General features: G+C 52.0%; 1 protein-coding gene across 1 annotated transcript in view; it reads left to right on the top strand.

The window, feature by feature from the left end:
- The first annotated feature begins 4,153 nt into the window (after positions 1-4,153).
- KLHL29 (kelch like family member 29) overlaps positions 4,154-25,260 on the top strand; it is a 281,972-nt gene continuing 260,865 nt past the window's right edge. The window contains exon 1 of the mRNA XM_045844674.1: positions 4,154-4,418. The gene's annotated coding sequence lies outside the window, so the exon portion shown is untranslated. The remainder of the gene's footprint in view (positions 4,419-25,260) is intronic.

The following is a 25,260-nucleotide window of genomic DNA, read 5'->3' as shown; positions in this document are numbered from 1 at the left end:
TGTATTAATGCTTTTGAGGCCAAACGGGGGTGGTTGTAGCGAAGCAGAGTGTCAGAAAGACAAAACAGCAAACGCAAAACCCCAACGGGCAGAGAGGCTGGCTCCTGCTCTGCTCCCGCCCACTGTGCTCCTGGGAACAGATGTCCTCTCCGGCCTGAGGGTTTCTGATGAGGTGTCCACCCTTCCAAGGGACCCGTGCGGTCCGTAATCAGAGCAGCGCTTCTCCCTCTTCCACATCAGTCCTCTGTATCCTAGGACTGATTTCCAGTTCTGGGGTCAGTCCTGGCTGCTGACAAAAGGCAAAATCAGCATCCACTGCGTCTGCTCAAAGGGGAAAGCACTGGGCTAATGACAAAAGAAATTGCCTTTGTGCGTCGAGTGCGTTGAAAAGACCAGAGGCTTTGGAACCAGCCAGCCTCAAATTCCAGCTCAGCCGCTTAGCGGCCCTGTGATGGTAGAAGACCACCCACCCTCTCCACGACTCAGCCTTTGGCACTGATGATACTGATTCCATACGCTGCTGTGATGACTAATAAGATACCATGTGTGGAACACCTGGTACAATGCTTGGCATGTAGTAGCTGCTGAATAAATGACCACTTTCTTGTGACTATAATTACAAAGGCAAATAAAGAGCCAGGCCCATCTCAGCCACAGCGGGCGTGTGTGGCACTCCCAGGCAGGCCTGACGTGGCTTCCTTTGGTGCCTCTCTAGGTGACAGCAGGAGTCTTTCCAGCACAAAGCCGTGGTCTGATTGACTGCACGAATTCTGGTCTGCAGTCTGAGCCAGGACTGGATCTTCTGGAGCTTCTCAATCCACTTCCCTGTGCATTGTAAGTCCACTCCTTCAAAACCCATCTGCTTGGGGAGTATACCTTAGTTCTGATTCTAAGCCCAGCTTGGGGGCATTCTGGTGGGGACACAGGTTGAGGGGATGGGGGGGTGGCGGTGCTTTTAAGACACAGTCCACTGCGCTGATCCTGTGTTTTGCGGTGAAATCTTTGACAAGGGCCAGAAAAGTTCCCATGTGCAATACTCAACAAATCCTGTGGACGGTGTGATGATGCCAAGCATGGGCCGTACCCCGTACCCCACAGAGCAGGGCAGTGAATAACCCAGAACACACCCCAGGTCCCGGCAAGAGAGGAGATCCGTAACCCGTACAGACCCGGTACGTGTCGCCAAGACACTGGGGGAGCGGCGAGCGAAAGGGGCAGATGGCCCGAACAACCGTGCTCCAGACCAAACGGTGCTCACGCACGTCCGGGGCGGCCCTTCCTCGGCAGCTGTGTCCCAGCCCCGCGGCTCCCGGCTAGGCGGAGCCCCGCCGCAGAGGAAGCTCTTGGCCTCAAACTCTGGAAATTCTTATTTGTGTTCAGGCTCTGGGAGGAAAGAAGTGTGGGGTGAGGAGAGGGTACTAGACGAGCCCACGGCCGTTCTAATTCACACACATTTTCTCGTTCTGGGGGACGAGCCGGCTCCTCGGGGGGCCTGTTGCCGAGCTGCATCCCCAGAGGCACTGCGGCGCTCAGGGACCAGCACCCTTGGCAGCACCGAGGCCAGCGGAGGTCCTCCTCGGCGTGGACGCGGGCTCAGCGCAGCCTCTGTGTTCCGATAAGGCCAGCAGGGAGATGGGGAGGACCCACCTTACACCTGCACTGGAGACGGGGCTGAGGGAAGAAGATTCTTGGATGCACGGTTCCTTCTTTCACTTGAGGATCATTCACGGTGATCTGCAGAACATCACGGCTGATCCGAGTCGCCGGGTCGTAGCCTCTGCCAGACCCCGCAGACCTTAGACACGCTTCCAGGTGGCGTGCGGCCGTCTTACGCGGTGCTCCGGGACGTAGCGGGTGTGCTCCCGCGCGCTCACAGTCGGTGCAACCGTGCAGCTCATTTCAGGGGACAGGAATGCATGCTGACTCACCTGTGCCCTTTTTTATTTTTTATTTTTTTGCCTTCTCTCTGCCTCCAGTTGCTTGAGATCGTGCCTGTGTACCTTTAGAAAATCCCAGGTAATCCCTCTCTTCTCCCGTTCCCTGCCTGCGTTACTTACTCTTCAGTCATTTTCAGGACTTAGCATTCGGATCACACCTCTTGCTCCCCTTCGGGTGCCCCGGGATCCTGGACAGCCCTTCTCCCCCCCCACCTGCCACCTGCTGCCCCTTCGAAGGGACCCCCCTGTCACCCCCCCCTCCCTGACGCACCACTTTTCCTGGCGGACCCTGCCGTCAAGGGTGGATTCCGCTCTGCGGTGCTCGGCTCCTCCGTCGCCTCCCCTGTCCCCAGGCTTCACACACCAAAACTTCATTCGGTTTTTTTTTTCTTTTCTTTCTTTCTTTTTTTTTTTTTTTTACAGGAAATGCAGTTACTCTCACACCAATGGGCCGTTTCCCTGGTGTCCTCACTCCTTTTCCGTGATGGTCCTCCCGCTACCTTCGGTAGATTATTTTTATTTATTATTTATCAGCCGCCACACGGGCCTCCGCCTCCTACGAGATATTAAAGAAGACACAGTCCCTGCACTGAGTTCACAGCCAAGGAGAGCAGAGCCCTGGATTCAGACATCACCGGAGCTGAGAGAGAAGGATTGACCCACCAAGTCCTCAGGCGGCTCCCGCAGATGGGGGCGCGGCCTGCAGAGCCCGCCCCGGGCCGGCCCCTCCCAGTTGGGGCCCAGAGCCAGGGGCGCCGCACCTCCCAACCCACCCACCCCCAGCGCCCCACCCGGGGCGCGGTGTACACACCCAGGCTCAGGCCTCAGCCGCAGGGCCACAGGGAGTGGAGGGCGGTGCGCTGGGACCCGGGTGGGAGCCACGAGGGGGCTTTACCTTTCGATGGGGAGGGGGGCAGAAGTGGCGGGGGTGGGGGCAATAGATATGTCCAGTGAAATTCAAACCCAGACGGAGGAGGGCAAGCGAGGAGGAAGAAGTCAGGGAATTAAAAACCAGATCTAGAGAGTTAGCAGGTCTTGAAACGGGTGCTGAAATGAAAGTTCTGGCGTAGAGGAGCAGCCTTCCTTGGGGGCCGCGGCGGGCCTCCAGCCCTCCTCCTAGGGCTGAAGCCTGGGTCTGTGTCGGCAGGACGTGGAGGCACAGGAGTGGTGGGACGAGGAAAGTCGGTGCAGACCGCGCGAAGGCTTGCGGGTGGAGGGCTGGTCAGTGCAGACACGCAAGGCTGGTGTGGCCAGAGCGGGGGGCTGGCTGACAGGGAGAGGTCGTGCGCATTCCGGAGGGTCGGGGTGAACGGGGCGGTCCGCGAGGAAAGAGGAGTCGGCGCCGCCTACACAGGGTCGGCCGTCGGGATGCGCGCGGCTGGCCGTGGTCTTCAGAGATCTGGACCATCCCTGCTCCTTTCCGTGGTCGCGGTGTCAGAGGGAGGGCGGAAACTGAACGGCGATCGGACTTTTCGTTCTCAAACTTTTCTGCCAGTTTCCTCAGGTGTTGGGAGCAGACGCAGAGCTCCCCTCCGTCCAGTCCCCCACCCCGGACCGGCGGGGCGGGCGGGCGGCCGGAGCCGAGCGGCCGAGGCACGCGCCGCGCCTCTGCGGGCGCGGCCCCCGCGCCGGCGAGCCGGGAGCCACAGCAGGGGGGTGCGGGGGCGGCGGACCGACGCGGACACACCCGCCGGCACTCAGCCCCGGCCCGGCGCGCGGCTGCGGGGGATCCCTGGGGCCCGGGTAGCAGCGCCCTGCGCCCGGCCGGGGGCGCCCCGCCTCCCCTACCCGCCACCCCCGCCCACTCGGGCGCCGGTGATTGGCTCCGCCCGCCCCTGGCTGCGCGCCGAGGCCCGCCTCCCTCTCAGCTAAAGCAGACGGTCCCCGGAGCGGAGCGAGCCAGAAGGGAGCATGGTCCCCGCGCCGCGGCCGCGCCAGCCTCCGCGCCGCCGCCGCCGCCGTCCCCGCCGCCGCGGACCCAGCTGCAGTTCCAGCCCCGGCCCCGGCCCCGGCCCCGCAGCGCCCGCCTGCAGCTCCGGCGGCCGCAGATCCTGAACGCAGCCCCCGCCCGGAGCCCGAGCCCAGAGCCCGGAGCTAGCCCAGCCCCGCGGCCGCCGCGGCTGCGGGGAGAGGGCGGGGGCGATGCTGCCGGAGCCGCCGCCGCCTCGGTGAGAGCCGCGCCGCGCCGCGCGTAGCCGCGCAGGCTGACAGGCGGAAGGACTGACTTCCCTCGCCGGGCATCCTCCCCGGGCTGCCGGGAGGCGGCGGCGGCGGAGAGGGAGGAGGAGGAGGAGAAGGGGGAGAAAGGAAGAGCAGGAGCGCGAGGAGGTGGACCTGGATCCGTTTCTCCCGGCCAGGACCCCAGCGGCCCCAGCTCCCGCTCCCCGCCGGCGCCGTCTGCTATCCACCAGCCCTCCTGCGCCCACCCGCGATCCCGGGCTCTCGACGCGTTGGGCCGGGGCCGGAGCCGCGCGGCAGGAGGTAAGAGCTAAGCCAGAGCGCCACGGATGCGGCGCCGGGGACCCGGGGTCCTGGCCGCTGTGCGGGGCCGCGCAGGGCTTGGGAGCGGGGCCCAAGAACCCGGAACGCCGGGCTCGGCTCCCGCGGCGGCGGCGGCGGCGGCGGCGCAGGAGCCCCGGAGTCTGGACTCGCCAGGCTGCAGGAGCCCTTGCGCCTGCGCTGCTCCAGTGGGGGGAAAAAACGGGGGGAAAAAACTTCCTGCTCCCGATCGTAGGTGCACTGGGGCTGCCCCGGGCCAATGTCGCGGTGGTCGCGGATACTGGAAGCGAGTGACCCCCGGCCCCGGGGCAGTGCCTTGGCCGGGCCCGGCAGCGCGCGTCCCTCTCCAGGCCACCTCCCCTGAGAGGCCCAGGGCCCGGGCCGGGCTAGGGGCCAGGAAGAGGCCCCCGAAGGCTGGACCCCGGGGGCGTCCGCGCACCCTGTCTTTTGGGAAGATGCGCGCCTCTGTGCAGTGAGAAGCCAGGCTGGGGCTTCTGCCCCTTCCCTTCCTGAGACCCCGCAGCTGGGAACCGGGTCTCCTCACTCAATCCCAAGTAACTTTCGAGGTAGAGGAGCTTGAAAACCATCGGAAGGGGACCCCGCACAGACCTTGTGGTGACCCTCCTTCCCTTAACACCCTGTGGGTGCCACCGTGTTGGGGGCAAAGGAGAGCGTACGCTGATGGTGAGGATGTGGTGTCAGGTGGGGAGGGGTTGTTTATGTGTGGGATAGCGTGGACGCGGAGATGTGCAATGTGGGAGTGTAGATGCGCACCCTGACTGCCGCGGGGGGTGCGGGGTGGCCGAGGGCTCACGTCCGGGTCTCCAGGGCCTGGAGCGGGCCGAGGGTTGTCTGCAGTGGGTCGTAGCGCAGGTGAGGGCTCGGGTCGTCCCCGACTCCCGGCCCCGAGGGAGGGGCGCACTCGCCCGGTGCCCAGAGAGCAGAACCCAGAGCCGGGGCAGATCCGAGGCAGCTCGGGTCTGCGCTGGCCGGGGAAGGCGGTGACTCGTTGCCAGCCTGCTGCCGCTGTCACGCAGGAGGGGAAGGGGGCAAAGCACGAGTCCCTGATGCCTGGGTCCTCCAGCGGAGAAGCCAGTTGTCATTCCCAGGCTCTGGAACCCCACGGGAGACGTGGTCAGTTGGCGGGTCCTGCCGCGGGTCCCCAGGGATGTCGATGGGTGAGGAGCCGCCGCCTCTGCCATCACTGCCGCTCTGCAAACGCTCTCCTCCCTCCCTACCGTGCTTGCGCCACAGCGCGCCCCGGGGCGAATCGTGGACGCAGGTATTTATGTAGCATTAGGCGAGACCTCGGCGCTGGAGGGACCGCACCGCTGAGGATGTGGAGCTGCGGCTGCCCGAGAAACTTCCACTTCGTCAGCTCAGGGACTTGCAGGCTCCACTGCTGCAGGCTCCAGCCTCTTGTCAGCTGAGTTACGCTGGGATTTGGACTCCTCTTGCAGTGACAGGTCTGTCCTGTGCACGACTGTCTTTACCCTAATTTCGGTTTCTTTAAAGTGGTCCGTCTCGTCACTACAGAGTCCTTCCCTCGCCCCGGGGCCTGATGTCTTACTCCGCTCTGGGAGGGTAGAGTTAAAGAATTATTTTGGTTTAGGACGCTTGACAGCAGATTTAATTAGCACGCTTCACTCCTGATGTTTAACCTTATAAATTATAAGGGCCAGAAATGATATTGAGTGCACACAGAGCTAACTTTTTCACTCTTGGGGGGGGGGTTGGTGGTGAACGGTTATATAGATGGCTGGTCTTGAGACTGGTGAGAAATGTCTGATAACTCATCGGTGAATACTTCACGGCGTGCACCTGGCTGGTCTGGATGCATTTGAGTAAGGCACATATTCTAGATGCTGGTACAGGTACGGCGTCGTGTGCCGCGGATGAATATAAGCTCTGACCCCCCCATTAGTCTGAGTGCACTTGATTTATCATCCTGCTGTAAGTCAGGGAATTACTAGCATTTGTGCCCTTAAACTCTCCGTGAATTTAATGGCATTTCAATTGGTGTATGGGCTGCTGCATTTAGCCAATTCTAATAACTTTTCCGAACAAGCATCTAATAAACCATATTTGCCCATGATGAAGAAACACATTTCCTCCCATGCCGTCTCTCCATCCCAAGCACGGTTAACGGAGATTTATAGGTCTCCAACTTTCGTCTTCGAGCCACCATCCAAACGGAATACCTGGAGTTGTACTGAAATAAAATATCCTATGGTAGCCATGGTAACAAATAGATTAAGGGTTATTGGTTTTCATCTGTATGTGATGAGGGAAGGAATCCAGTGTTGTGTCTTTTTAATTATGTTTCTAATGAGTGGTGGTCATACTGCAAGTGCTCGGTGTGGAAGGCAAGCAAGACTGAGAATTCGGTGTTGTGAGAGGTTTATTGGAACAAAGACTCCTGGTAGAGCCCCGGAGAATGACTTCTGCTAGCTGCAGCTCCTCGTAACCAGAAAGCAAAGGGATGGAACCTTTCTTCTATTTCAAGTGGATGAGAATCGAGTCAGTTCCTTTAAGACTGAAAAAAAAACAACAAAAAAAAGCATTTTGCTTTCAAGCTCTTATTAAATGCACCTTTTACATCCAGCCTCTGTTTTCTAGGAATAAACATGTTGGAAGTGTGGCTGTTGGTGTGGATGAGTGTTGCAGTTGTTATCCACACCTGTCAGTCTGAGTGAGGCATATCATTAGTCTATTCAAATCTCGCCTATTTCAATATTCATGCATTTCCATGGTGATCCATTCCATCTTTGTTTACTTAGTCAACCTTATAAATCTTTGGCATCGATTTCAGTTGTGCCATCTCTTTTTCTTTCGTTTATCAATTGATTTGGCTGCAAATCATTCTGGTTTAAAGCATTTCCTTTTTTCCCCTTCTAGTTCCCAAAAGTTTACTCGATTCCTCATTGCACACCGTTATAAAGGGGTTAAATTTTTTAATAGACCCAAATGACACCTCTGAGGCTAATGTAGTTTTTTAGCATCTCATTTGACATGTGTGTGTGCATGGGTATTTTTTTTTTCTTCCTGCAGGCTTACAGTAAAGCCGTCTCGCTTTATGGCCCGGAGACATCAGTCCAATCCAGCAGACTTGACTGGAGGTTTTCCTTCCTTCCCTCCTTCCTTCCTTCTTTCCTCCTCGCTTCCCCTCCTTTTTTTTCCTATCCCATATGATTGAAGGATTTTTTCATGTGTGTTTTCAGTTATATTTGGCTCAGACAGATTTTAGGACTTTGTGTGTTGAAATGGGCCTGTTTTCTATGACCTCTTCTCTCCCAGTAGCAGCTCAAAGCAGAAGGTTCTGGAGCATCGGAGGGTTTCTCAAGTGCAGTGCATACATTTAGTCACAGTATCGAGTGTCCCTAGGATCATAGTAACCTTGTAAGTTCCCTGAACAGGCGGTTTTGCATAAAGCGAGCGATGGTTTTGCTCGCCCGCTTTCAACTCTGCTTTCTAATGATCCAGGCCCATGCTAATCACACCCTGTGTACTTCAGAAATATCAAGGCAGGCATTAGCACGCTGCTGACTTATTAGGATCAGGCGAAGTAATTGGAACACTTAAGTTCAAAGTCAGATGGAGAAATGGAATGATTACCAACCTTGTGATTCTATAATCAGTCAACTAAGTGTCTTCCTGGGCGTGGGGAGAGGAGGAGACACTGCGATGGGGAAATCCAGGCAGCAGCTGTGGCGGCCGAGGATACACCCGTGCAAAACTGACGCAGGACGACTGGAGAACACGAAGCCTCGTCACAGACGGAAAAACCCCCGGAGACCCAAGTGTTTAGAACGTAAAGGGATTCCGTAGTTCGTGCAGAAGGTGTCATGTGTTCTTTCTCAGGAAATCAGGGGTCGTTTCCTAATATGCAAAAAAAAAAAAAAAAATTCGGTAACAATCTCTGAAAACTTGCATTTGAAGAAATGTTACCAGGGAAATGGTCCTCATAATTCTGGTTAAGAAGGAAAAAATGTGTCCAAATTCTTTTTTCTTTAAGATTTTTCAAAAATTTATTTTTATGGCGAGGAGAAAGGAGGGAGAAAGAGAGAGACAGAAATATCCATGTGTGAGAGAAACATTGATCAGCTGCCTCCCATACACCTCCAGTACCTATCCCAACCAAAGACCGAACCCGCAACCCAGGCACCTGCTCTGACCAGAAACCCACCCCCCTGAGCCTCGCCAATCAAGGCGTGTGTCAGACTATTTTTACTTGCTCGTTGGATTGGAAATACTGAGCTCAGGATGACTCAGAAGAGCAAAGTCTGTGTTTCTGCCTATGACAGCTACACGCTGACTTTCCAAGTCCTAGGTCAGGAAGGTCTGAACTTTCTTCAAGAAAATCGCTTGAACACAGGGAGGTTGAAGCCGTGAATTAAGACGAGGCAAGTTGGAAGGGGCAGCGCTGCTATTCGTGAAATGCACTGGGTTGTCTTGGGGCATCTCCACCTTTAGGGCGAAGAGGGAAGACCCTTCCTTTTCCAGGAGAGGACACCTGCCTGAAATTCAGATGGTTCGGAGACTCCCCCTCTGTGGCAGCCGATGGTGACGCAGACGCTAGAACAGAAATGGTCGAGGCCTGCGACATGAGGGGACTGGCTGTGGGCCAACATGTCCACTCCCCAAACATTTAAAGGTTGTCATTGGCCCTACAAGTGTCACTTTTTTTTAAAGATTTTTAAAGATTGTATTTATTTATTTTTAGAGAGGGAAGGGAGGGAGAAAGAGAGAGAGAGAGAAACATCAATGTGCGGTTGCTGGGGGCCATGGCCTGCAACCCAGGCATGTGCCCTGACTGGGAATCGAACCTGCGATGCTTTGGTTCTCGGCCCGCGCTCAATCTACTGAGCTACACCAGCCACAGGACTCAAGTGTCACTTTTTAGTAACTATTTTATAGAGTTGAAAATTTTAAATCGTTGGTTCTTTTAAGGATATATAGACACAAATATATATTCCGTCACTTTTGTCTCTTTGTTTAAATTACTGTTTAAAAGCCCACATAGACCTAAAGTTTACCATCTTTACCATTTTCAGTATACAGTTCAGTAATATTAATATTCACATTGTGTGCAATGGATACCCAGGATTTTTCGTCATGCAAACTGAAACTCTCTACCTGTTACCCATCAGCTGCCCATCTCCCCTCCTCCGAGCCCTTGACAACCACCTTTCTACTTTCCTTTTTTACGCATTTGACTACTTTAGATGCCTCATGTAAGCGGAATCTTGCAGCAAACGTGGGTGTGTGAATATCTCTCCCAGGTCCTGCTTTCAGTTCCTTTAAACATGCACCGGGAAGTGGGATGGCTGTATTCTGACACTCTGCATGCTCACGTGTTCCACGGATCTTCTGTTTAGGAGCCTCGGCGAAAATGCAGTTAACGGGGCACAGAGAGAGGATGCCGTCGATGTGACTGACATTTGCTCTTCCCTTTCTGTGTGTGCATTTCCTCTCACGTCTCTCCAGTCTCTTCACACTTGGCTTTTAAAAGGGCCTGCCGGGGCCGCTGCGACACTGCCGAGCGGGTGAAGACGCGGGGCCTAGTGTCGGAGTTGAAGTCCGGCCGCCGGTGCCTGCTGGCTGTGTGACCTTGGAAAGATGGTTGATCTCAGGAAGCTTCAGTTTTCATTCTTCTTTTAGGAACATGGAGGGAACAACCGTGGCTGAGATAACCCTGGTAAAAGCTGCATGACCGTGTCTGACCTGGAGAGATGCTTTAGAAAGTGCTCTAGAAAGGAGAGCTTCGGGGGAAGTCGTAGCAATAGGAGAGGCAGCGGCAACCCCAGAGACCTCGGAAACCGCAGACGCGCCTCCCGTTAAATCTGATCGGGAGCGTTTTCGCAGCGTGGCGGAGTCTGTGTCTTGTCTTCCCTGAGTCTGGTTATCAGCACTTACTCCGAAACGCAGAAGAGATTTGCATCACAATGGCAATAGTTAAAAATATCCTTGAGTGGATTTGATGTATGAACTTTTAATTCCATTTCCAGTGTCATAATTTTAGAGTCGATGTGGATTTCGGAGGTCAGCTAATCCACCTATTATTCACTCACCAAACCTGTATCAAGCCCCAGGCTATTAATGTAATAATAATAATAATTAATAATTATATTAATATAATTAATAAGAATAGCATCGAGTTATGGCTACCCACTCGATTTTCATACCTTACATATATTATCTGTAATCCTCATATCAACACAGCGAGGTAGGGATGGATAATCCACATTTTACACGTGAAGATGAGACTCAGAAAGGAAACCGACTGGGCTGATGGCTCAGTCTGGCCACACTGTACAGCCGGGTTTGAACCGGGGTCCTCCGGCTCCCCGTCTAGCTGCCTTGTCCTGTGTGTGTGTGTGTGTGTGTGTGTGTGTGTGTGTGTGTGTGTGTTTCCGCTCCTCCAGAGCGGGTCTCAGTGCACCGGCACCACTTCACGTTGCCCGTTAGGTGCCAGATCCTGCCGCGTCTGCGCCAATGAACGTTTTAAATAATTCTCTTAGCGGGGAGGTAAGCCGAAGTAAGAACATTTCCCAGGTCTGACCAACGACGCCTCCTGCCTTTGGATGTGCCCACCGGCTCCCGTTCACTCTGGTCCCTAGAAGGCTAATGAGAAAAACTTTCAGATGCTTGGAATCGCTTCTGTTTCCACCCTGAGCCGGTGTAATAAATAAGTAGCAAATTAAAGAGCAGAAGCAATGTAGAAAGGATTAAGGTTATATCCAGGGATGACTGAAGGCTGATCTGGGCTTGTTCACTCCTGAATCCCCAGCGCCCGGCACAAACCTCTTTAGTAAAAATGTTTGCCTGGACGGGTTAATGCCCAGAGACAGTGTCGGGGAGTAGACATCAAAGCCCATGCGTTGGATTCCCCACCCCCTCCCCCACACACACGCACACGCTCCATGGCTGTGTACTTATCTGTTCGTGGTGTCCCATTGTGTGGCATTTTAGATGCTGAATTTGGCCGTACGTGTCTGTTACAAATGCCTGTTGATGAATTCTAACCAATCTAAATGGAATCTTCTAGGATTTATGACTTGATGCCTCGAAGACTAATTTTCTTCGAGCTTCTTCATCCCCGTGATAACTTGAATCTATTGGACACCTTCGAGGGTCGACGCAAAGTCCGTCGTCCTTCACGTCACGCTCACTTGCAAGGTGCCGTCCCTGCTCGGATTTTTAAGTGTTTGGCATTTCACAGAAGCATTGTTTTAAGTAAAATGACACCCCAGAAATTATATGGATCACCATGGAAGGGCAAGAACGCTGTATTTTCCAACTTCAGTCTTGTATTTATTCTTTAGGAGTTTTTTTTTTGGTTGTTTGTTTTTGTTTTTGTGTTGGAGAAGGGCAGAGGGTGTGAATAAAGGCTGCAGCAGACCTCACGAAGAGGCGTTTGCTCCCTGCTTTAACTCTCCCAGCCCTCGTTCAGCCAAGTACTGACCTCTGCCGTCTGAAACCCAACGGGAGAAAGGCTTGGTTGCAGTGCCTGGGGCCAAACCTGTGACTAAATGACGGCCCAGGAAATGCAGGGCCAGGGTTCCAGTACAGAGGGGCAGCTGTCCCCTGGTTGGCAAGGGCCGTTCCTGTGTGCTTGCCTGCCCGGGGCCGCCCCTTCCCCCTGCCCTCCTCCCAGGTTGTGTGTACCCTATAAAGGTAAAATCAGGAGTGAGGCTTCCTTTTTCCTTTTTTTTTTTTTAAGGTAACACTGTTTTGTTGTGTTTTTAAAATTTTGTTAAATATGTGCATTAATTTTAGAGAGAGAAGGAGAGAGATTAAAAAAAAGCATCAGTGTGAGAGAGAAACATTGATTGATTGCTTCCCATACATGCCCCAACTGAGGATCAAACCTGTGCCCCAAGTGTGTACCCTGACCAGGAATTGAACCCCCAACCTTGTGGTGTCCAGGACAATGCTCCAACCAACTGAGCCACACTGGCAAGGGCAAGGTTTCCTTTTTCTTAATGCATCCAGATAAACTCTCAGAAGCAGGGTAGATTAGGCACGGGCGGGGGGAGGGGGGTCGTGCACTGAGCAAAGAGCAGATGAGAGGACTCTCTATCTCGGTCATGTGACAAGCAAAAGCAGTGGCCGCTGTGTGGTCTGTCCAGCCCACAACGGGATAGCCATTTCAGGTGGGCTCCGAAGGGGGCGCCTGCCCTGCATTCATGTGCATCCCTTGTGCTCTCCCAGATACTGAGTGAGAGCCGCAGGGTCTGAGTTCGGGAACCCCATACCCACGTGGACCTTGTGGCCATGGCATTGCAGTTCTGCACCATGTTTGACCTCCTGAGATATGGGTGGGTTACTCCGCCACTGAACTAGCCTGTTGGGTCCATGTGAAGAAATATAAGATGGCCATGCCCTGGTCCTGGCTTTCTGAACCAAAAGCAGGAGCCACCGAATTTGGGGAGTGAAAGCACCGCATTTGGAAGCTGGGTCGGTAGGACCCGGAGGCGGCCCCCGTGGTGTGTGTGCCTGCGTGTGCGCGGCCAATCTGGCTCACAAAGAGCCCGCTCTAAGATGAGTGCTGTAATCTATTCGGTTCATGCTGTTCCAACCAGCTTTAATCATCACAACTTGAATATTATTCAAACTGTGAAAGGAACATATTTCTTGCAGAAGCCTAGGTGTGCCAAGTGGAAGTGCCAAAGCTTCTCCATTTACCCATCTATGACAACATGTTGCTCAAAAAAAAAAAAAAAAGGAACACCTGGATTGTGTCATGCAATGTGCGGAAGCTGCCTTTCTCCGCAGTCAAATGGCACTAAGGTTTTAAATGTCCTCCTTTCCACCCCAGAGGAGAAAAATGACTTTCACAGAAGCCATGCTTCGTGGAGGTCACCACCTCTCTTGTGAATTAATGGAACATCTCCCCACCCACCGGCCCCAGGTGTCTGATGGGGTCTGCTCTGCACCCCTACAGGAGGAGTCTGGCGGTGCTGGACCCCCCGGGTCCCCTGGAAGGAGGGAAAATGCATTCTGTGACCTGAAGGCACTGGGGACTGGGACACGAGGGGAAGGTCCTGGGCAGCCCCGGAGAGACTAAGAAGGGAGAGACTACAACCGGCCTTGTCACCCAAGGATAAAGACACCCAACCTGTCACCCTGTGACAGGGGCTCAGCCCTGGGTTTCCAGATGACACCGCCTGCCTTGTCCCCAGGCTCTCTCCCTCACACCCCTGGTGAGAAGGGCATCCCAGAGCCACCTCCCTGCTCAGGCACCCACCCAGAAATATAACGCTTGTCTCCTAGATTCTGCAGAAACCACCGAAAGCCATCTTTGTTGGGGAGGATTCCTGGGGGAGGCTGGAGAGGGGGGTGGGCACTCGCTGAACTGTGAAGTCACGGTTCGAGAGCTGTCACCGTCAGCTGCTTTTATTCCGGGAACGTCTCTCAGGATGTCTGCTCTTCAGGGACAGTTTTTGGTGTCCAGAATGGACACCCGGGCCGGATAGAGCTCCCTGGGCCTTAGGCGAAGAGGGGGACCTGCCTCTGTGCCCCTGTGCTGCACATGACCCGTGAGCCGCTGGCGTGGGGCCCGGTGTGGGGCGTGTGAGATAGACAGGTAGGGACTGAGTGTGGGCCAGTGCGGAGGGAAGACCTGGTTCTCGGTCCCACACGCAGTTACAGTGAAAACGTATCTACGTGCAGCCCAACAACAGAAAAACAGCCTGATTTAAAAATGGGCAAAGGAGTTGAATGGACAGTTCTCTGAAGAAAATATGCCAAGAACCAATGAGCCCATGGAAAGATGCTCGGTGCCAGCCCGATCATCCAGAAAGTGCAAGTGAAAAAACCACAATGAGATACCTCTCTACACCCTTAGGGTGAGTGTTGTGAAAACAAACAGAAGGTCACAACCGTTGGTGTGGATGCGGAGAATCTGGAGCCGTTATGCTGTGTGTGGGAATGTCAGATGGTGTGACCGCTACAGAAAACAGGACGGCAGTTCCTCCAAAAAAATTAAACCTACAATTACCGCATAATCCAACAGTGCTCCTTCTGGGTGTGCACCCGAAAGAAGGGACAGCAGGGACTCCCATGGGTATTTATACACCCGTGTCGATAGCAGCAGTGTTCCCAACAGCCGAAATGCGGAAGCGACCCACGTGTTCATCAGTGGATGAACGGATAAAGAAAATGTGCCACATACATACCATGAAGCAATATCCGGCCTTGAAAAGAAAGGGAATTCTGACACATGCTGCAACCCGGCTGAGCATTGATGACACTGTGCTAAGTAGAATAAGCCGGTCACAAAGAAAGAGAGATGTGGTGGGATTCCACATGCAGGAGGTCCCTGGAGTTGTCCAGTTCACGAAGACCAGGCAGGAGGATGGTCGCCAGGGGCTGGGCCGAGGGGTGGGGAGTTGCTGCTCTGTAGGTGGGGAGGTGAGGGGGGGGAGGGTCTGGAGGTGGGTGGTGTGGATGGTCGCACAGCAAGGCGGCCATACTGCTGCTGCCGAACTGCACACCTAAATGGTTAGATGATAAGTTTTAGGTTATATTTTTGCCACAGTAAGAAGGAAGGAGGGAGGGAGGGAAGGAGGGGAAGAGAGAGAGAAAAAAAAAGAAGAAAAAGAAAAGAAGAGAAAAGAAAAGAAGGAAAGGAAAGGAAAGAAGGAAGGGAAAAGAAAAAAAAAGAAAAGAGACTTCTAAACATATTCCAAACCAGTTCTAATTTTTTAAACAATTTGCTTACGGGGGAGAAAAGGCATCAACAACTCTTCCCAAGCACTGGCTGTGTACCTAGCCTTGTGCTGGGCATTGTTTGTTTATCTTATTAGTGTGTAATCATTGAGGCAATTCAGTAAAATCCACAGATCTTAAATGCTCAGTCCACTGAGTTTTGACCATTGTTTATACCTGGGTAGCCACCATCCAAAACAAAATAGAACACATGGCCATCACCCCGGAAAGTTTCCTGTGGCCCTCTCCAAACCACCCCCAACCACTTTCCCATAGGTTGGCTTTGCCTGCTCTTGACTTTGGTCTGAACCGAAACATGTGTGTGCGTGCCCTTCCGTGCCCAGCCGGGCTCGCTCAGCGTGCCGCGTCTACCGTGCATCCGTGCTGACACGTGTCACAGTCGTTTGTTCTTCATCGCTGAGTGGTATCCCACAGCGTGTTCCGCCCTTGGCGCGTCCCTCCTCCTGTGAATGGGCGCCACCAGGAGGCACTGTGTTCGGAGACAGCCTGCAGTGAGGACGTTAGCTGGCCGCCTGGGAGAGTCCCCGCAGGGTGGGCCTGTCGTGGAAGGGCTCCGTGCTGGGCGTTGTCCTGCTCGGCTGGCTACACGCCCAGAGTTGAGCGGTCCCCAGGTGATGGTGGCCCTCTAGTGATTTACTTTAGAAACGTGACATCCGTCAGGCCAGACCCACGTGCCGCTGCTGAACAGATCCTCCCTTCCCCCGCCCACTGAAGTCTCATCCCACGGGAGGCCGTCTCTGTCAGGAGGCTGCTCGGTGGCTCTGCACTGAGCGCAGGAGGTTGCTGGGTGGCCTTGGAGTCACCATCTTTGAGCTGTGTCTGCACCGTCCCCTGCTCCGGGGGTCACCCCCAGAACTGCCTGGATGCCCGTGGGGTAGGGGGTAGGGGCAGAGCACCATCCCCTCAGGGCAGGGCTGGGGTGGCCAGTCGCCAGCCCCGTCCCGTGTCCTCTGGTTTGGAGCCGCAGGGCCGGTTGGTCAACCTGTTGTTTCTGCAGCCGTGTTGATGCCTTTGGTCTGAGACGGAAGTGTGAGCGCTAGTCTTTCTCGACGGTTACTTCGTGCGCTGTTGCGGCCCGTCCTCTGGTGAGTCTGTAGTCTGACCCTGAGCTCAGTGTCCCCATTCCCACGTTCCTGGGCAGAGTCTCGTGTCAGGAAGTAGGCCTCACAGTAAGAGCCGTGACCTTCACGGCCGGTTAGATCTGGGCTCCATACCCTAGCAGGGCCACCTGGAAATGACAAGATGTTAGGCAAGCCACTTCACCTCTTGGGACCTAGCGACAGGACACTAATAATAGCTTTGCCGTCCCATGTACTGCCTGGAACAGGCCAGTTAGGGGTGTTGGGGGTGGAAGGGTAATACCTGTCTTCCAGGAACTCAGACAAAATCCATCAGTGTGAAGGCTGAATTCAGTTGCTTCCCCTAGTTCCCCATTCCTAGGCAGTGCCTCACCGCATGGCATAGGTAACACGAGTGGAGAGTGTGTGTGTGACACCTTGGAGTGTCGCCACCCTGGGGGGAGCAGTGGAGCCTGACCGAGGTGGGTGGTGGTCATTGGGAAGCCCTGAGGACCTAGGAAAGTTTGGAAGACCCCTAAGGGCAGGTGGATGTGTAGTGGTCTCCCTCCGTCCGTTCAGCAGCATCATTGTGTAGCCCAGGCCCCCTTCCCAAGTCCATCCGCTCGCAAGTTCAACACAGCTAACAATCTGCCCTCCCCCGTGAGAGGTCATGGGAAGACCTAGCGCGGGTTTGCACGGTGATTTCTAGAAGATGCGCTGCTCTGAATTCACCTCTGAGAGAAGTCAGTGGTACAGCTCAGGGGCATGCAGGAGCCTCGTGACCGTGGCTCGTGGGACGGAGGAATGGAATGGAGTGTGCAGTCCCTCTCAGCCGGCGGCCAGGGTCTGCTGAGACATGCCTGCCCATGGGGGGCACGGGGAGCCACGTCCCTGACGTGACTGGAGAGTAGGAAGAGTGCAGTGTTGACAGAGGGACCGTCAGCTGGCTCCAAGGAGCCACTCTGGGGCCAGCCTGAGCCCTCCCTTCGTTCCCCTCCCCCTTTTCTTCTCTAGAAGGCTCACGCATCTCTCTGTCCAGTTCGGATCCTGCCTGTCCTTCCCGGCTGCCTCCAGGAAGAGCCCCCCCTGTGGGGATCACTGGACCGAGGTTCCCCATGTGACTGCCTCATAAGGTCCCTGGCCACATGCTCCTGGGGGAATGACCTCCTCACCTTCTGTGTATGTTCCTTTAATGACTCTCTTCTAAGGGCTGAGCCGATGCTGGGCACGTGCCACCGTGTGAACAGGCAAGGCCTGGAAAAGGGGAATGCCCCCTCAGGCTTTCCAGGCAGAGGCAGGGCTGGGACGAGAACCCCAAATCCTGGAACGTGGGAAAAGCCTCACGAACCGTGCGAGGAGGGGCAGGGGCTCTGGCTGGAGGATCCACTCGTGGGACCCTGGGTGCCGTTTCAAGCTGTTCTGGGCGGAGAAGTGAAAACCCTGCGGGATTTTCTCTCCGTGTGTTGCTTCGTGTCAGCTGGAAGCAGGGATGGATGATTTCCTGAAATGTGTGACTGGGTGAGAGGCCCCTTCGCCAGGAGGTGAAATATCTGTGCACCCAAATCTGAGCCACAAAACCACGGGTCTTTGCTCCGTCTTACTGCACGCCACACGCAGACCGGTCCAGGAGGCGAACCTGTGTGCTCATCTGAGGTCCGTGGGCCCCGGGGGTCTTCGGGGAGAGCCCAGCCTGTGTTTGGCTCCCAGGTTTTGCCTGTGCCCCCGTCCCCACTCCGCCACCATCCTCCTTTCCCTCGACCCCACCCTCGGGTTCCTGTTTCCCCTCCGCCCAGCTGTGCACTGCCCGGGCTGGCTCGTCTGGGGAAGGCCTGTCCGTGGGCACCTGTGTGAGCGCTCGGGGGAGCTGGCAAGAAAGGTGGCAGGGACACCCTTCCTGGCCCGTCTCCTGACCAGAAAACCGTAAGGAAAAATACCAAACACCTCTCTGGAGACCGAGAACAAAATGTCTAAAGTGATTTACTTTATCATGAGTTGGCTTATTTGAAAAGATGGTTTTTAAGAAGGAAACTTAGTTAATTAAAAGAAATTAGAGATATATTTACTATAACATCAAGTATATAGAAACAAAAAAACAGAAAAACTGAAAATATGTCACGATGTTATCAGTAGTCAGCTTTCTGCTTTTGAATTCTGCAGATTTTAAAAAATAATCAGCCTATTTTTCATAGTGGAGGAAAAAGAAAAACTTGTTTCATGAATAAGGCCAAGAAATTTAACTATCGTAAGGTTAATTTTTTGCCACCCGCAATAAGTGTATACTTTGTGTATATGCCCACAAAAATGTGATGAAAACATAAAAAGAGTAGACCGTAATGTGGAAGAAATTTTCAAACAACCAGTGTTTAAAAGGGAGGAAAGAACAAAACGGTTTCATATAATTCTGTATCAAATATCCCCCACTGTGACTCTCGGACTCACCTTAAAGGAGCCATTCTCTCGGGGCCCCTTTCATCCCGGGGACCCTGCAGGGTCCGAGACTGGGAGGCTGGGGAGCTTTCTTCCTGAAGGCAGCTGAGCTGCAGCCGCCTTCAGAGCCAGCCTCGGTGAACACAGTGGCAGCTCCTCAAATAACTGTGCCCCCAAGTGGTCGCTCAGACCTGTAAATTATAATACTGGATCGGCCAAAAAGTCCCTTTCGTTTTTTCTGTAAAGTGAAAGACACAGTTTTCATTTTCACCAGTAACTTTATTGATTTGGGTATTTTGAGTATGTCGGCTATCTCCTGGGTGGTATAATGTTGATTGTTCTCAAGTAATGTCTCAATTTGGTCGCTATCAGCTTCAACTGGTCTACCTGACTGTGGAGCATCGTCCGGCGAGACATCTCCAGCATGAAACTTCGCAAACCACTTTTGGGCATGTCCGATCAGTCACAGGACCTTTTCCATACATGCACAAATTTGGGGCGGGGGGATTTTCAGTTGCATTTTTACCTTTCTTGACACAATAAAGCATAATAGGCCAAAACTGTGGCATATTTTCCTCCATCTTCAATATTAAAATGGCTACCCAAAAACTCACCAATGTTGGTAAGTTTTTTTTTTAAATGCATGCTGATGTGACAGTCTGTCACAATACAATCTCACAAAATTGTTTCCAAGTTAAAGACAACTAAGCAGCCACTACAGACATCTTAAGGAAGGAAACAAAGAAACAAACTTTTTGGCCAACCCATCAGAAAGGTTGCAATTAACCAGGTCCTAGAAAACAGGGCAACTTTTTTTTAGCATCACCCAGAATCAGTTACAGATTAATAATGAGGATGACAACACTGGACACAAAGAAGTGTGAAAGGAAGGAAAAAAGAAAGAAACCCAAATTGCTGTGTGTGTGTGTGGAGAGAGGCGGGGGGGTGTTTCCAGGGGCAAAGGGGCCTGGCCAGAAGGGGTGTGGATGGCTGTGGGCAGAGCCCTCCCAAGATTCTGGGGACTTGGCTTCTCTTTCCCAGGGGTGCCCGCCCGTGCCTTTGCCGGCCTGTTTCTCTGCCGCAGTAGTTCTACGGGAGCCGCCTTGGTAGTCTGCCAGTGGCTGTAAGTGCAGAGAGAATTGTGGTTTAATAGAAGGCTTTACCTCTGGTACAGATTTAAATTGAGGAAGAAACTTTTTGTTCCTCTGCCATAGTGAAATGCATTTTGCTTCTTGTGAAATGCTGGTGATTACAAGCTCATCTTACATAATTTTATTGTTTTCAATTGCTGCCTGTCAATCTCAGGTGATGGTTTCTTGGGAGCAGAGAGGAGGCAGATTCTGGGAATGATAAAAAAAAAAAAAGTCACCCAGTCATTAGCAAATCATACAGAAGTTTCGGAAGGAGAGTAATTATCCTTGTGATGTGCTGTTTAAGATAATCAGAACTTGCATTGCTAAGTGAGACACGCAGAAGTGAATTGAATACTGTTTAATGGCCTTTTAGAAAATGTACTTGCACTTGAACAAAGAGTTGATGTTCGGAATTTTTTTTTAAAAAATCTTTAAACCTAATGAAGGAACTGTCTTGAATAACCAGATTTTCGGGAACCGCTGACACTGCCGAGGTGGTCCACTGTCACGCCCACAAGAGGGCATTTTCTCATCAACTGCTGTAGAAACGGTTTGTTTTCTGCAGAGGAGCAGTGAGGCCTGGGGGAAGGAGAGTGTTAATCAGAGGCAGGGGATGGAGAGCCGCTTGCAATTGAGTCGTGTGCATGCCTCACTTAATGTCCTACCGGGGCGCGAGCCAGTGCTAGCGGCCAGGAAGCGTGTGCGCTGCCTTCGCTGCTTTTAACGTCTTCTTCCCAGAATGACTGGGCACCGAAAGAAGCCTTCACGAGAGGGGTTTCCTCATTGTTGTTGTTGTTGTTGTTGTTGTTGCTCCAGATACAAGATACTGTGTGCAGGTATGTAGCATAGGCAGCTGGAATTCCTCCCTAGAACTGATATTACCCGTCCGTGACTTCCGTGCTAGACTTGATCTGCTAATAACATTTTGAGAGGCTGGCTCCAATCCTCCAGGACAAAGAGCCCTCCGCCTCCTCCAGCTCGGAGTGCCTTGCTTTGTTTATTTAACACATATTTGTTCGGCACCTGCCACTCTGTGTCATCCTTGAGCTAGGCTAGGTTGCTACCCTCATGGAACCTACACTCCCCGTAGAGAGACTTGATGTGAAAAATGGCAACAAGTAATGACTGCGGTGTGATCTCGACGATTATTACAAAAATGCTCTGTGGGCAAAGGGAGGCGGTGACTGTTTTGGATTGGGCCGCTAGGAATACTTGTGTGAGTAACAAATAGGCTAGCTTTATTTGATCAGCATGAATCTGTTTAGGTTACAAATGTAGTAAGTCCTTAAGACGCCGTTCTTTTCTTGAAAAACGTCAGTTGCAATGTTCATGATCTTATGGACTACGCAAAGCAGCAAAAATGGGGGCGGCAATGTGGAGTCGCCTTTTATTGGTTTGTTAAATAACGTTTAAAAATTACCACCTAGTCTTCACCCCATCATTTCAAAAAAAAAAAAAAAAAAAACCACTGAATATATTTTAACCCCAACCAGAAGGAAGGATATCATCACAGAATATTGGACAGTTGCATAAATGTAGCATTTTGGTAAATTCCTGCATGCTGTTTGAGTTTTCTCATTTTCCGTGAGCTCTGAGAACTTCATCACAGGCTCGTCCACACTTTCCCCAACCACGAAGACCAAGGTGCAGTGGTGGTGGCTCTGGGGCCACCCGTTTCACAAGCCCGCCCGGCTCACAGCCCGGCTCACAAGACACAAGAGCAGAGAGCAGTGCACTACCCTCCCTGAGGGTTCTAGGACACATGCAGGGGAGGTCACCCCAAGAGCTACGATGGCCTTAGAGACCCATGTGACATTTTCCAAAGCCAAGATTCAAAGCTCCACTTGGAAGACATGTTTTGAAAGGTCAGAGCAGTATGGGCTGGACAATTTAAGGAGGGCTTCATGGAGGAGGTGTGCCTTCATCTTGCCCTTCAAGGATAAACAGGTCTAAAGAAGAGGGGCAACGATTTCAAGGGGCAACACGATCATTTTTTAAAATTAACGTGGAGCCTTTTTTGCTAATAAAAGCTGTACTCATCCATTACGTAATATTTTCAGGCATAGCAATGTAATAATCTCAAAAAACCTATTGTCTAGAGGTGGATATTGTGAACATGTTATCGTCTTCGAGGCTTCCTTTTGTTCTGCATTTTCACAATAGCCGGGGCCGTGTTGCATGTGAACTTGGGCGTCATGGTTTTTTAACCTTTAGACCGTGTTCCGGTGTCACCGACAATAACTCCTAGGCGTCACTCCTTAGTGCCCGCAGCCTGTCATGCCCGCACTCTGCTTCCTCAGCCATGTGCCTGGGTGCCCTTTGTCCCCCGTGCTGCCCCGGCAGGCATTCCCGTGCGTTCCTCTGGGCTGTCATGTTGGTGTCGGGGGGATCCGACGGAACCCAGCTCCGAGGGCGACATCAGGCCCCCATCCGGGCCTCCCCACGTTCCACAGGGCACGTGGGCATCACAGCACCACCCAGAGGGGCGGCTGTGAGAGTCACCTGAGAGAATGTTTTGGATAGAGTTCTAGAAATAGAATTACCCAGGTTTGCTATCTAAAAATTATATAGCTTTCCAGCTACAAGAGTAATATTCTCTGTAGAAATTTTTTAACAAAAAGGAAAATCATACCTAATTTCATCACTAAAAGAGAGAAACAATGAACATTTTAGAATCTATTATGTGTCACTTTTAGCAGAACTGGGGTTGTACTATCCTCCTCTCCCTCCCTCCCTTTCTCTCTCTCTCTCTCTCACTGTCATATGTATATATCATTTTACCTCCTGCTTTTTCACCTCTTTGCTTTGTGTTGATTTTCCATTGTCATTATGCATTTAGAAACGTCATCTTAAAAAGCTGTATTTCATTATATCCCATTATATTAATGTGCCATATTTAATTTAACTAACTTCCTATCATTGGGTACTTAGGTAATTCAGTGACTTGCTGTTATAAATAACATCACGATCAGATATTGTGGAGCATAAATACCCGCAGGCATTCCGGATTATTCCTAGACCCAGCATCACCAGATCGGAGGCAGGAGCGCACGGAGAACATTGATCTGTATCGACACGTCGCCCCCAGAAAGCCTGTGCTATTTGCTCTCCCATAAATAGCGCACGGACGCCCGTATTACCACACTCTTACCTATTATAAGTTTTTAAAATATCATAGTCTGTTGGGCCTGTGAGTAATGGCATCCCACGGTCTCAATTTGCCCTCCCTTGATTACCAGTGGGCCGGGGCACTCTCTCCTGTTTATTGACATTCCTGTCCTTTGCCTGTTCTTCTATTTATATTCATCTTTTTCTTATTGATTTGTGAGAGCTCTTTATGCATAAGAGGATATTAACCTTTTGGTGTAATGTTAGAAATATTTCTCCCGGTTTGTCATTTGTCTTTTAAATTCGTTTATGGTTTCTGGGTTGTACAGAAGCCTTTAATTTGCTATTTATCAGCCTTTTTCACTTTGATGTTTCCTCTTGTTTTTAGGCTTAGGAAGCCCCCTCCTATCCTGGCTTTCAGTACGCACCCCCCATTCCTTGACGTTTTCTTCTACTCGTTCGATGATTTCATTTTACAGATTCAACTCCTTACCCAGCTCCGCATTCTCTCTCTTTGTTACAAGATGTAACATTGGAATTTAACTTTTGTCTTCATCGTTAAGTAATTCTTCCAGTTCTGTTTATTGAATGATCTTTCTTTCCCCCTGATTTGGAAGGTTGCTTCCCCCATACACTAAACTGTCGGAGCATTTTAGTGTATCGCAGGGCCTTTTTCCCTCTGACCTAGTGCTCTACTGCATGCGTATAATTATATTATGTTCTAAAATCTGATACCACGGATCATCTTCATTTTTATTATTTTCCAAATGTCTTTAGGTACTCTCGCTGACTTATCTCATAGCCCAGATGATCTTTGGAATCTTTGGCCCAGCAAACAAAAAAATCCTTTGTTGATTTTTTTTACATGATATTCATATGAAGCAGATTGTACTTCTAAATCAGAGTATAAAAAATTGACATCCTGACCATACTATTCTCATTCAAAAGCATGTTATTCCTCTCTCTCTCTCTCTCTCTCTCTGTTTATTTAAGTTTACTTTCATAGCTCTCTGTAAATCTTTGTGGTTTTCTTCCTGTGAGCTCTGCACTATTCTTAGAAACTTCATTCCTTGATGCTACATATAGATAGAGATCTTTCTGCCTAATTGTATTTTCTAATGAGTTATTACTGACAAATAAGAAAGCTGGTAATTTTCTATGTCATGTATTATGTACCTTGCCAGGTTATTGAACTTACTTATGCACAGAATTATCTTAAGGCTTTTAAAGCATGCTAATCATCTTACTAAAGGGGTGTGTGTCCAGCCAGGAGCATCTGGGAAAGCCTGTATTACTGTGTTTAAGAATCTCCTTTAATTTGGAGGAAAATAGCATCTCATTGTACCTTATGTACCATTTCAGTGACATTTCTCTGCTCAGCCTGTGTCCTGGTAGCATGATGCATTTGGGGCGGGCAATCTCGGGGTGCAGTACCTGCCTGTAGGCCTCTCCCACGGCGATGCTGGTAGCTGTGGTAGCTCTGATGCATTGAAGGGTGCACTTCTGAAACCGGAGTTTGAGGTTCACAGCCCTGCCTTGTGCAGAGGGCGGGAGAGGCTAGCCATAAAGAAGAATTTAGGAGCGAGCTCTGGACATATGTCCCAGCCTGTTTGGAGAGAGCCTGCTGTTACTGCCTCCTGTTAGTGCCTGATATTAGGTTTCATTTCACCCAGATGTGCGCTCCCAGCCAAACTTGAATGGGAAGAACCGATCAGAAGCCACCTGCCCCACTGTGGGGCCCTGAAGGACACTCGGTGTTTCCATTCGCTGCACACAGACCACCCCAAAATGAAGAGAGGGGCCAGTGTAATATCCAGGGCGTAATATCCAGGGGCCGTGTTCTCAGCAGGTGTCCCAAGCGCACATTATGGCACTGCTGGCTTCTCCAAATTAGGGCCTTCCCTCAGTTTTGGGGAAGGAAAGAATTTCTCCTACCCTGATTCTGCTTCGCATGTGGCCGGAGGTGGGTGCGGAGTCTCCCTGCGTCCCCACACGGAAGGCCTGTTCGTGAACGCACCGACAGTGAGCGTTTCCTTTATTACACAACTCCACTTTACTCCTTGGTTTTTATGCCAGTTTGGGAAGGTAGTCTTTCTCCTGCTCGAAAACCTTCCTCAGAAAGAACATGTTGCCATCAGCAAGTCCTCTGTGTTGTACCTGTCTCCTGTGAAGCTTCCCTCCATAAAACCCACACCAGTGACTCATCAGTCCCTTCGGCAGGCCCGGCAGTGTGCCCAGCCCAGATCTTCACAGGGAGCAAAGCCGTGCCTGGCCCCTTCCCTCCGTGAACTTAGAGTCTAGCGGAGGAGACACATGTGTATCTGAGCTCAGACGGAAGGCGCACTGTGCTATTCTTACAGGGAG

This window comes from Phyllostomus hastatus, unplaced genomic scaffold (assembly GCF_019186645.2).
Source record: "Phyllostomus hastatus isolate PE091 unplaced genomic scaffold, TTU_PhHast_1.1 phas_contig_402, whole genome shotgun sequence".
NCBI lineage: Eukaryota > Metazoa > Chordata > Mammalia > Chiroptera > Phyllostomidae > Phyllostomus > Phyllostomus hastatus.
The sequence above is the reverse complement of the archived record's forward strand: the minus strand, read 5'-3'. Positions and strand labels throughout refer to the sequence as shown.